The sequence below is a fragment of the Orcinus orca genome, chromosome 8 (assembly GCF_937001465.1).
Source record: "Orcinus orca chromosome 8, mOrcOrc1.1, whole genome shotgun sequence".
Classification (NCBI taxonomy): Eukaryota; Metazoa; Chordata; class Mammalia; order Artiodactyla; family Delphinidae; genus Orcinus; species Orcinus orca.
The window spans coordinates 38,286,902-38,300,313 of NC_064566.1; positions in this window are offsets into that span (position 1 = coordinate 38,286,902).

The window sequence follows — 13,412 nt, forward strand, 5'->3', positions numbered from 1 at the left end:
CGCTCTGCTGACGCTGGTGCCCTCTGTTCTTACATCCTCCTTAATTTACTGCCTGAGGAGGGGGCCAGGGCTCTGGAGAGGGGATTAGATGGTCCACACTGATCTGAGGCAACAGCTGCTGGGCTGGCGGCCGAGGAGCGAGGAGTGAGCAGGAGGCGGGGGAGGCTCATGTCTCCGCCAGGGCCGGAAGGGAACTAGGCGGGCATCTGGATGGGGCCCCTAGGTGAGGTTGGCTCTGGAAGAAGCTGCCCTTGGTCTGAGGGGTAGGGCTGCAAGGTCGGCCTGTCCAGTAAAGTCAAATCTAGGAGTTACACAGGAAGTCGACGAGGGCCATCTTGTCAACCATCTTGTCAGCTTTCTGGAGAAAATTAGGAAGTGTTTTCTTTAGCTTCCTGCAACCCAGGGAGGGAAAGATTGGCTCTGGGGCCTAAAAGGCCATCTTATCGAGCCCTAAGTTGCCACATAATTGTGTGAGACGCTCCCTAAAGTTAAGGCCGCCCCACATCAGTTGGAGCAATCCCTTACAAAGAGAGAAATCTCTTTACCCTCACTCACCGTCCACTCACTTGTTCCTTACAAGGCAGAAGGCACAGCAGTTAGCAGCATTCCCATGTGACAGCTGGGGAAACTGAGACCCACAGAAGTTCAGTGCCTTGATCCAGGTCACACTTGGGGTCAGTCGTGTGGCTGTGATTAGAGTCCAGTGCTCTTAACTAAATCAGTCTACATCTTGAATACCTGGGCACACATGTTGACATTTAGCACTGAAGACTGGCCTCTTTCCTTCCTTCTAGTCTGTAATTCTAGGTAATAGCCTTGTCTAATGGAAAATGGCCCAGGCATGAAAGCCATAAACCTGGACTCTTTGAATCAGTTAGTGTCTCCTTATGGGGACTTTGGTTTTCCCATCTGTATAATGGACAATATCTTGAATAGCCCTATGACTATTTTTAAAAGCCTAACTGAGTATTGTTTTAGTCAGCCAAGGACAGGAAAAGCTTTGGGGATCATTAAAGAAGTAAAGATTTGGGGTCTGGAGTTAAAATATCTGGGATCAAATGTAATTTCTGCCACTTAGCATTATTTCTAGTAAGTTTCCCCCTCTTTTTAAAAAATATGTATTTATTTGGCTGCACCAGGTCTTAGTTGCAGCACACGGGGTATTCATTGCAACATGCAGGATCTGTAGTTGTGGCATGCAAACTCTTTAGTTGTGGCACGCGGGCTTTTAGTTGCCACATGTGGGGTCTAGTTCCCTGACCAGGGATCGAACCCGGGCCCCCTGCATTGGGAGTGCGGAGCCTTAGCCACTGGACCACCACGGAAGTCCCAAGTTTCCCCCTCTTTGAATTCAATTTACTTCTCTTCCGTAGTCAAGAGAAAACAACACCTACCACAAATGGCTATTGTGAGGATTGAAAGAGATCATCTATTCTAAAAGCCAAGCATTATTCTTGGTGTCTAGTAAATGTTAAATAAATTACAGAAAGAGCAGTAGCAGTAGTAGTTGTTGTTTCTGGGTATTACTTATTGCTTGCTGATACAAGTAGCCACTGAGATTGGGCCAAGAGATCCTGGGCTACTGGATAGCTTAGGGCAGTGGTTCTCACCCTTGGCTGACCAATCAGGATCACTGTTTTGGAGATGGATGTTTAACAAGGTTCCTGGGTGACCTTGAGGATCACCCGAGGTTGGCAATCACTATCTTAGGGGACCTGCTTTGATGGTTGAATAATTGACATATCAGTTGTTTGTAAGTAAACAGGTGCTTAGCCATTTAATAGTTTAAACACTTTCCCCAATTGGCACTCTACTACTAATTAACTCCTAACAAGCCCTTCCTTCTCTGGATCAGGAGCAGGAATTCCCCACTGGGGGTTCCCAATTAATGAGGTTTACTTGGCTTGAGGGCCTCTGGGAAGCAGGCAGGACTAATTATGCTCTAGTCCCCCAACCCCCTGGCCAAATCCTCTCCCTGTCCTTCATCAATCTTGTCCTGGCCTCCAGCTGGCTTGCATTAGCTCTGGTTTTCCAGCCCCCATGGTTGTAGCTGTAGCTGAGAGATTGAACCAGTCCAGGCTGGATGGATCTGTCACCCGATCCTGGGTCTGTGCTGCAGCCAGTCCTGGAATCTGGGGCAATGTGATCCTGCCCTGCGGGAGCCCCTAGCCAAGCCAGGGACGCCATGGCAGGGCTCAGAAAATCCCATCTATCCAGGGACCTCTGCCTAGGCCCACAAGGATCACATCCACTGATTCTCAGAGCACCTCCTGTCTAAGTACCTTGCCTTAAAGAACAGGAAAATGGGGACCTAGAGATGTGAGGCACCTGCCCAAGGTCACACAGCCTGTTCACAGCAGAGCTTGCGCTAGAACTCTGATCTCTTTGCTCCTAACCCAGGCTCTTTCCCCGGATCCTCCTGGAGAAGTTCTTCTGCAGACCTATTGTCTGGGTGATGGGGTCTGATATGGGGGCTCCGGTCCAACCCCAGACAACAAGTAGAGGAGATCAGGGGAGGGAAGCATTTGAACCAAAGCACATGATCCTTTTAACCCAGATGAAAGACGTCCAATTTCAGGTCATTTGAAGCTGGAAATTTGAGGAGTAGCAGGAATAAAAATACGGGAATAATTGAAATAAGGGCAATAAATACGTTTTTAAAATGTATTTTACAGACATAGCACTTTTTAGCACAATTGAGGAACACAGATGGCTGGATTGGACACATATGAACACTCACCTCTGGAATCTGAGTTTGCTTATTATCATGTTCATCCAAAGGTATGGAAACCTAGACTATGAAACAGAAAATTTTATATAGGAAAGCGTGCACTTTTTCTTTAGTAGTTGAGAGAAAAGTCAAGATAGTTTTCTACAGACTGATTTTTCCTATATTTCCATTTTTATATATATATATATATATATATATATATATTTTTTTTTTTTTTTTTTTTTGCGGTACGCGGGCCTCTCACCGTCGTGGCCTCTCCCGCTGCAGAGCACAGGCTCCGGACGCGCAGGCTCAGCGGCCATGGCTCACGGACCCAGCCGCTCCGCGGCATATGGGATCTTCCCGGACCGGGGCACGAACCCGCGTCCCCTGCATCAGCAGGCGGACTCCCAACCACTGCGCCACCAGGGAAGCTATATTTCCATTTTTTTAATACCCAGATTTTACACATCTCACTCAGACGTGCTTCCCTTGTACCTCCTAAATGATTTGAACCAAAACTCTAGGATAAGAAGTGATTCTGTTAAGGTTCTGAGGGTGGGAACAGCAGAGGCCATATAGTTATCTGGTCTTGGCCCTCAAAGCGCCAGGATGTCAGGCAGCTCTTGCCTAGAAGAGGTGAAACAGCCACCTTCTCTCAGAGACAGCCTGGGGCTCGGAGATGGCTGAGGGTGTGGAAAACATGCCAGCCCTTTGGTGAGAGTTGCCATATGTTGAGAAAGGGCTTACTATGTCCCAAGGGCTTTGCACACTACTGTTTTATAAGGTAAGTATTTTTATCCCTATTATACATTTGTGGAAACTGAGGCTCAGAGCAGTCAGGTGGCACACCTAAGGTCACTAATTTACTAAGTGGCAGAACCAGGGTTTGAACCCAAATTTGTAGGATTCAGAAGTCAGTATGTTTTTCTCCAATGCCTTTTGGGTAGAAGTGTGAAATACTACATACTTCAGTTTGGATGAAGTAAATTGGTTCACATTTCGTGTTCCTTTTGAGTTTATTTCCCTGTCACTCTCCCTCACAGTTCATAAAATCGCTCAGGAAGGCTGCAGTCACACCGCAAGTGCCTGGCCCACCTCTGATTTCAGCCATAGCCGAAGAGGACAGACCTGTGTGAGCTCAGACTCATTCTCAATGTCCTCCCTCCAGCAGAGCCAGAGTCTTTCCGATTCTGATTCAGGGTTTCTCCTACACCACACAAGCTTGCTCACAGTCTGCAAATGCTGCCCGGAAGGATAAGGGAGCTAACTTCCCCAGGAACAATTTCCAACCAGTGAGGGGGGAAGACAAAGACTCCAGCTATTATCCGTCTGGTGGACACTTCCAGGAGGCGTCTGCACATTTCTGGGATGTTCCAGTGGACTCGAGCCCTCTATGCCTACAGACCTCAAGGAAACACACCCTCATCTCCGCTTTTCCTACTTCCCTGGTTCACTCTCCCTACTCCACACGTCTGCTTCCTGGGCTCGCCTTCTGAGTAGACCACCTCCATCAAATCCTTGCCTTGTTTGCTCTGCTTTCAGGGTGACCCAAACCAACCCGGTGTGGTGCCTGGAAGGCTGCTGTGAATTGGGAGCAGTACCTCAGTGGGGGTGTGGGGGGGGGACACATGGTGACAGAGAACTTTGAACAGAAAGTAAACTTTGAGGGACACAGCAGCCAGGATCTCCTTTACTTCCCTGGAGATTCTCCATATGTAAAGTAACGGGCGCTCCTGAAGTTTCTGTCTAAATGGGAGGCATCCCCTGGTTTATGGGAGCTGGCAGAGACATGTGATCTCTTGAATTTGTGGCCATGGGCGGGGTCATCACTCAGTGGGGTGTTTCAGGATGGGGCTGTCCCTGTCTCTAGTTAGGGCTGTACCTCAGTCCTTGGTGGTGGCTTCCCCAGACTGTCACCAGTGGGGCTGTCTCAGCTGGGTCACTACCTGGCCACAGTTTCAGTGAGGCAGTTTCACTGGTCACAGAGGCTGGATCTTGCATGGAGTGGGGGACTCTTTTACCTGGTAATATCTTTGGAGCTGCTATCCAGCCACATCCTAAGTCTCTGTATAGAAACCAAGGGGAGAATTTAACCAGCTGTAAAAATCAATTTAAATGCTTACAGAGAAACAGTAAGGCTTGACACTGCCGCCTCATTTTCACGAGGTGAGTCACTGAAACGGTTGACCTCATGGCTAATCTATGAGCAAAGGCGCACTGGCCGTTACTGCTGGCATGGGAATGGCTTCAGACCTGTTTCCTGGAACCCTGGCGCCAGTCAGAGCCCAGAGTGGCCTTTTGCCATTTGTTAGTCAGATTACCTCTCCAAGGAGCAAGTTCCCAGCTCAGAGATGTAGGTCTAGCCGGTGCCCTTTTCGAAGTTACTGATTGGCCAGATCCACTGCCCACTCCTCACACTATGCAGCTTTCATTGGTCGAGGCCACCATGTGCTCACCAAAGATCACTTTCTCTGGTTGGTAAGTCCCACCAGCCAGTCAGTGGAAATGACTCTGCTCTCACACACCTTCTGAGCAATTTCTACTTAAAGGCTAATTCCTGCTATGACCTTCTGCATTTATGCTACTCTAATAAGCCTGCCTTAAATATGCTTGCTCCCTGTCCTGTAGGGTGAAGAACAAAAGTTGGAGATGGATGAGATCTGGATTTGAATCCCAGCCCAGACACTTATTAGCTTTATGACTGTAAACCAGCTATTTAACTTTCGTATGCCCCAATTTTAAGAGCTAAGAGCACTACAGTTAGATGGGTTCAAATACAGCTTTATTGTTTGCTGGCTATGTGATTTCAAATGGGTTACTTAACTTTTCTGAGCCTCACTTTCCTCATATAAAATAGGGGTAGTGGTAGTACATACTAGCCACATGCTGTGAGGATTAAATGAAATAATGAATGTAAAGTATTTGGCACATAAGTTTTCAATAAATTTTAGCTACTCCTATTGTGTATTTAGAGGGAAGGGAACTTGCAAAATAATAAAGACCCAGTCCTGTCCTCGAGTGGCTAAGGATTTGGTCCAAAGATCAGCCAGTGTGCAGAACTGGGTGATGGTCAGTGATCTCAGGGATGCAGTTCTTATCTTCCTGGGTGAGGACAACCCGAGTGGCTGGTCTTACCTGGGCCTGTCCCTCCTGAGGAGCAGGCAGAGGCTTCATGTGTGAGCTAGAGGTCCAGGAGGGAGAGGAGGAGGTAGAAGAATGTTGCATTAAGACCAGTGCTCTGAGAGAACCATGTGAATCAGATGTGACAAGCATATTAATTGTGGCTATTAAATACGCTAAAGCATTTTAAAAATAACAGAAAAGCATTAGCAAAGGAAGAAACGCATATTTACATAGGATTCAAATACAAGATAAAGGATCTGGATTCAAACACACAACTACAGTATCATGATGTGCAACAATTAAAACAACAGAGGAAGAAAGATCTAAGGTGTTTTAAAGTGTATCTTTGCACTATTCCATTAACACGATTTTCTGCCAATTGCCCATTAACACTTAATAACCATTCTCCTGGTCTTTATTTGGCTAAGCAGTTACAAGAGCAAAAATGCATTGTACAGTACTGATAAAAATAAAAACACCCGTGAGTTAAAAAAAAAAAGGGTATAGGAAATTGCTGTATTGGTCAAATTCAGCTTTTGGAATTCAGACTTTGTCAAAGAATGTTTCACGTATATTTATTACCCTAAAATCTTAGGATTAGGTTGTCCTATGCAATTATTTTCATATGCAAAAATAACATACATATATCTGGTCAGGATATTGGGAGACCCTAAGTAAACTGGTCATCGCCTGCCGTCTGCCAGAAAAATCTGGAAGCTTGTGTGAACAACGACAAGGATAGACTGCTGTGTCAGTAGTTGCTGACAGTAGTTGTTGTGACGGCTGATGGTTAGCTGAAAGTATATGGAAATCTGTCAGAATCATTTGTCAGGGATATATATACATATATATATATATATATTTTTTAAACACCTCCTGATATATTTTTCTATTCTAAGTGGTTTGGGCTTGTGCCCTACAGCATTTCCACCATCAGCCTTCATGCTGTGGGGCTGGAGTGGGAAAGGAGAAGGAGATGATGTAAGAACAGCACTGTCCAACAGGAAGGGGAAGCCGAGAGTCCTTCAGTTGCTAGAAAAAGATGCCATAAGATCAGGGTGCTGCCTTAGCCCAGGGATACAGAGGAGAGGGAAGATGAAAGATGCCCCAGAGGAAATACTCAACTGCCACCAAGTTCCAGAGATGCTGCAGGCATTCATGCCATTGTTGTACTTTCTTCCAGCCTCACCCTCTTGCTGCAAGATGTGTCTAGACTATAGCCTGAAGGGGTCTTTCTGTGCTATGGAAGAGATCCAGAAGCCTCTGCACGACTATGGCAAACAGAGAAGGTGGCTGAGAATTGAGAATCGGCGGCCATGGCGTGGAGACACAAGGACACCCCCATTGCGTGGAGGTACATGGACCCCCATGACAAAAGGCTGCAGGTAGTAGCCCAAAGCTGGAGGTCCAGGCAGCAGCTGGAGCAGGAACCCGAGAGCAGGGTGAAAGGACCATCTCCCGGAAAACAATCACTGAGTGATTTGCCTTTGCTGAGAGCATAGACTGCGAGATCTCCAGCCTTAGACTCCAATGGATGAGGCTCATGTCCAGAAACCAGGTGGACTGAGCTCCCCTTTCCCCAGGTGAGCAGAAGCCAGACCAGAGATCTCTCTTCCTCTGGGTGTCCCTGTAGCACTCAGGGAGCAGAGAGGCAGGTATGAGTGGGGAGCGCCTTGAAGGACTGAGTAATTACTGCAGAGAGAACTTAGGTACAGGCTATTCTAACAGTTGAGTACTGTTGAGTAACTGTTGAAGAGTTGAAGTACGGTTTTTCCCCCACCAGCATTTTGTTTGGAGACTTTGAAGCAAGATAAAAAAATATTTAGAGAACAATAAAGAAAAGTATATTTTCTTGCATATCTGAACTGTAGTGCATAAATTGTAATCCAGTTACCAAAGTGTACAGTGGCCAGTGGCATTGTCTTAAAGCCTATGCAAAACCCAACTGTTTTAAATCACGTTTCCCACATTGTAAAGCTCTCTTGGTTGAAAGGATAATACTTTAAACATTTTGGTGTCTTCTGCTCCAGAGCATATGATGGTTCTCTGATCTGCAGATTCTTTAGAGGAAAGGATTATAGTTCATCATTTTTCATCCTGTAATTGATACACTAACTGCCTATTGAGACCCAATATTTCAGAGGCAAAGTACAGCTTTGTTTGCATGTCTTACTCCAAACCCACTAAAAATGGGTGAAAAATCCGGTGTGGCAGACACACTAACAGTGTAAAAGGGCTTCTCAAGTCATCCTTCGGAGGTATTATCAATGCTGCTTCATTAAATGCTAAACCGGCAAAAAATTAAGACTGAATTTGCTGGGATGGTTAACTATGAAATGCTACAGCCCAAGTGCCTGCTTTTCTGAAATGTATTCTGCAGTTTGAACAATTTCTATCCCTTTTCACTTTGGCAGAATGTTCCTTCTCCAAATTAAAAATAATTTGAGACCCTTTAAAGAACTATGGGAAGCAGCATCATTTGTGAGTATAGCACAGCTTATCAAAAAGGCTCAAATAGCTGAACCCTCTCTCACCCAGAGGCACTGCAAAATCAGAGCGTACCCTTTGTAATTTGTATGAAGTTCTTCATAGCAACAGAATATTGTTTGATCGTTATATTGTCGAGATTTGTTTTACATTTTCAGGGTTCTTTTTTCATGAGGGGTATTTTTGTTTTAACCAATTATTGGTCGTTAGTAAGGTTACGTGCCTAGTATTTACAATAAACCTTTTTTATTGTGCTCAGTCCTGCATGGAGGCACATGAGGCTTTGCCTTGGGGTCTATTTTTCCTGCCAGAAGGTCTTGTGATTCCCCAATATCTGCCTGGAATTCCCACCCTTGGAGTCTATGGGTTAAGGCCCCTCCTTTATGAAATGTGCTCACCTGGGCCGTGGGGACAGCACAGGATAGAACCTGACTGAAGAGTAAGGCAGGAGACAGTCACAGACATAGAGAAATGGTCTTCCTGAGCCTTTATAGTACACTGGGCACTGGGCCAAGCTCTTATGAACGTATCGTTACTTCTTTTTCTTTTAAAAAAAACCCTTTTTATTGAAGTATAATATACATAGACAAAAATACACATAAGTGTACAGCTTGATGAATTTTCACAAAATGAACACACTTGTGTGGTTAGTCCTCAAACTGAGAAACAGAAAAAAACTGAGAAATGGCAGCACTGCAGAAACCTCCTAGTGTCCCCTCCCAGTCACTGTGACTCTCCCAAGGGGAACTACTATCCTGACTTCTAGCACAGTTGATTAATTTAAATAATCTTAGACTACTAAGAAGTTGCAAAAGTAGTACAGAGAGTTCCTGCATACCCTTTACCTAGCTTCCCCCAATAATATATCACAGAACCGTAGCACATTAACAAAACCAGGAAATTGACATCAGTACAATAATAGTAACTTAGCTACAGATCTTATTCAGCTTTCACTAGTTTTTATGTACACATTTTTTTTTTAGTGTATACTTCTATAAGATTTTATCACATATATGTAATCACCGCCACAGTCAGGATACAGAAATGTTCCATCCCCGCAAAGAGTTTTGCCTGGATTTGAACTTGATCTGAATGGTACTATACAGTATACTTTTATTTCTGGCTTCTTTCATTGAATATTATGTTTGCAAGATTTATTTTTGTTGCTATGTGTAGGTTAATTTGTTTATTCTCATTGTTGTATTCCGTGGTGTGCATATCTCACAATTTATTTACCTGTTCTATTGTTGGTAGACATTTTTGGTGGTTTCAATTTTTGTCTGTTATGAATGGTGCTGTTATGAACATTCTGGTTTGTCTTTGGGTGAATCTACGTAAGCATTTCTGCTAAGTGTATACTAAGGAGTGGGATTGCTGGGTCTTAGGGTATGCATATGTTTGTCTTTGATACATATTGCAAATCAATTTTCCAAACCGATTCTACCAATTTACATTCCCGTTAGCAGTTCACAGAGTCCTGGCTTTCACATCCTTACCAAATCTTGTTATTTTCTGTCTTTTTCCGTTTAGCCATGCAATGGAATGAGTGTGGTATTGTGTGTGGGTTTAATTTGCATTTTCCTGATGACTAGTGGAGTCGAGCACCATTTCATACATTTATTGGCCACTTGGAAGTAATTTTTTTGAGAAGTGCCTATTCAAGTCTTTTGTACTTTTTATTTAAATTGCTTTGTCTTTTTTTTCCTCTTATTGATTTGTAAGATTTTGTACATGAGTGCTTTCTTGGATATATGTATCTTGCAATATCTTCTCTCATTCTCTGTGTTGTCTTTTTTTTTTTAAGATTTTTTCTTTTAGAGCAGTTTTAGGTTCTCAGCAAAATTGAGTGGAAAGTACAGGAAGTTCCTAAAACCCTCTGCTCCCACACATGAGCAGCCTCCCCACTACGAACATCCTGCACCATAGTGGCACATCTGTTATAATCAATGAACCTACATTGACACATCATTATCATCTAAAACCCATAGTTTACATTAGGGTTCACTCTTGGTGGTGTAAATTCTATGGGTTTGGAAAAATGTATAATGACATATATTCATAGTATCATACAGAATAGTTTCACAGCCCTAAAAATCCTCCATGTTCTGCATTTCTCCTTCCCCCCACCCCCTGGCAACCACTGATCCTTTTACTGTCTCCATAGTTTTGCCTTTTCCAGAATGCCATGTTGTATGTGGCCTTTTGAGATTGGCTTCTTTCTCTCAGTAACATGCCTTTAAGTTTCTTCCACGTCTTTTCATGGCTTGGTAGCTCATTTCTTTTTTAATGCTGAATAATATTCCATTATCTGGATATCCCATAGCTTACTCATCCACTCACCTATTGAAAGACGTCTTGGTTACTTGCATGTTTTGGCAAATGAATAAAGTTGCCATAAACATCCATGTGCAGTTTTTTGGTGTGGACATAAGTTTTCAACACATTTGGAGGAATACCAAGAAGTGGGATTGCTGGATTGTATAGTAAGAATACATTTAGTTTTATAAGATACTGCCAAACTGTCTTCCAAAGTGTTTGTACCATTTTGCATTCCCACCAGCAATGAATGAGAGTTCCTGTTGTTCCACATCCTCACCATTATTTGGTATTGTCAGTGTTTCGGACTATGGGCATTCTAATGTTATATAGTGGTATATCACTGTTGTTTTAATTTGCAAGTCCCTAATGACATATGATGTTGAGCATCTTTCCATATGCTTATTTGCCATCTCTATATCTTTTTGGTGAGGTGTCTGTTCAGAACTTTTGCCTATTTTTAAAATGAATTGTTCATTTTCTTATTGTTGAATTTCAAGCGTTCTATGTATATTTTGGTAACAGTCCTTTATCAGATGTCTTTTGCAAATATTTTCTCCCAGTCTGTGACTTGTCTTCTCATTCTCTTGATGTGTTGCTTTTTCACTCTCTTAATAACATCTTTTGATAAACATTCTTAATCTTGATATGGTCTAATTTATCAAAAAATTTTCCCTTTTTGGTCAGTGCTTCTTATGTTCTATTTAAGAAACGTTTACCTATCCCAAAGTCACAAGAATGTTCTATATTTTATCCTAAAAGCTTTGGTGTTTTACATTTCACATTTAGATTTGTAATCCAAATGGAGTTGATTTTTGTGTATAGTATGAGGTGGGGGGCAGGGATTCAACTTTATTTTCTTTTTTCTCTGTGGATATCCAAATGACCCAGCACCATTTATTGAAAATATCATTATTTACCTGTTGCACTGCAGTGGCATCTTTGTCATAAATCAGCTCTCCTTATATATGTGTGTCTGCTCATATATATCTATTTTATTCTTTGCAACAACTCTTTGTGAGGTGGGGGGTCTGCACTCAGGACTCCCGCCTTCCAGAGCTGCTCAGCAGATACCTGGCCTGAGACTGGCTGGAAGTTGGGAAACTTCTGTCATTGGACTTAATCCTGTAGACTTTGTAGTCTACAGATCTGCATTTGAGTCCTTGTCGTGTGGCTTAGAAAAAGTTGGCTGACTTCTTTGAGCTTGTTTTCAAATGTGTGAAATGAAGATTAGAATAACATCGTGGCTCAGAATTAAGAGGCTTAGACAATGTTTATTATTGTTGTTATTATTACTATCTATTATCTGAAGAATGATGAAGGACAGGGTGATTCCACTGCATCCTGTAAGTGCCTTAGTTCCCACCACTTTTCCCTCTGCTATTCCTGTCTCCCTAGGGATGCCCCTAGTTAACATCCTTGTGAGGCCAGGGGAATGGAAAAGGTTTTGGAGGTCTGCCTCCTAGGGGGAGCCAATTGCTTCCTATCCTCAAGGCTTCTGCTTTCCCTAGAGCCTCTACTCTTTCTTGAGACCATCTCTAACCTTCCCCTGGGCACTTGCTAATTGCCTGCTATTCCAAAGAATGCATGAGATGCAACAGCAAGGTGTGGCCGTCAGGAAACCCTTGGTCTCAGGCATGGCCCAGTCTATCAGGTACTTGAACAATCTGGACGAGCTGCTTTTCTTCCCTGAGCCATACATTCCCACCCACGGTGCCATGGAATCATTCTGTCATGTCCCCAAGTCTCCTTGGCACTCATATTCTGTAACTTTTTTTTAAACATCTTTATTGGAGTATAATTGCTTCACAATTGTGTGTTAGTTTCTTCTGTATGACAAAGTGAATCAGCTATACATATACATATATCCCCATATCTCCTCTCTCTTGCGTCTCCCTCCCACCCTCCCTATCCCACCCCTCTAGGTGGACACAGCACCGAGCTGATCTCCCTGTGCTATGTGGCTGCTTCCCACTAGCTATCTATTTTACGTTTGGTAGTGTATATATGTCCATGCCACTCTCTCACTTCGTCCCAGCTTACCCTTCCGCCTTCCCGTGTCCTCAATTCCATTCTCTACATCTGTATCAAAAATCTACAAACAATAAATGCTGGAGAGGGTGTGGAGAAAAGGGAACCCTCTTGCACTGTTGGTGGGAATGTAAGTTGGTACAGCTACTATGGAGAACAGCATGGAGGTTCCTTAAAAAACTAAAAAAAGAACTACCATACGACCCAGCAATCCCACTACTGGGCATATACCCTGAGAAAACCATAATTCAAAAAGAGTCATGTACCAAAATGTTCATTGCAGCTCTATTTACAATAGCCGGGAGATGGAAGAAACCTAAGTGTCCATCAACAGATGAACGGATAAAGAAGATGTGGCACATATATACAATGGAATATTATTCAGCCACAAAAAGAAATGAAATTGAGTTCTTTGTAATGAGGTGGATGGACCTAGAGTCTGTCCTACAGAGTGAAGTAAGTCAGAAAGAGAAAAAAAAAATGGTTCTGAAGAACCTAGGGGCAGGACAGGAATGTAACTTTTTAATGAGGCAGGATACCAGTGATTCCTGGTTGGTGGTACGTTCCAGGGTATGTTTCCAGAGGACCTGCAAAGAAGGCTTACCCCACTCTTGGGGCCTATCCTTTCCCAGAGAAACTTGGGTAGTCTGATTGCTGTTCTTAGTTGTCCCAAGGAAAGAATCCAAAATACAGAAATAGCTTTATGTACCAAGATGTTCACCATAATATTGCTTATGCCAGT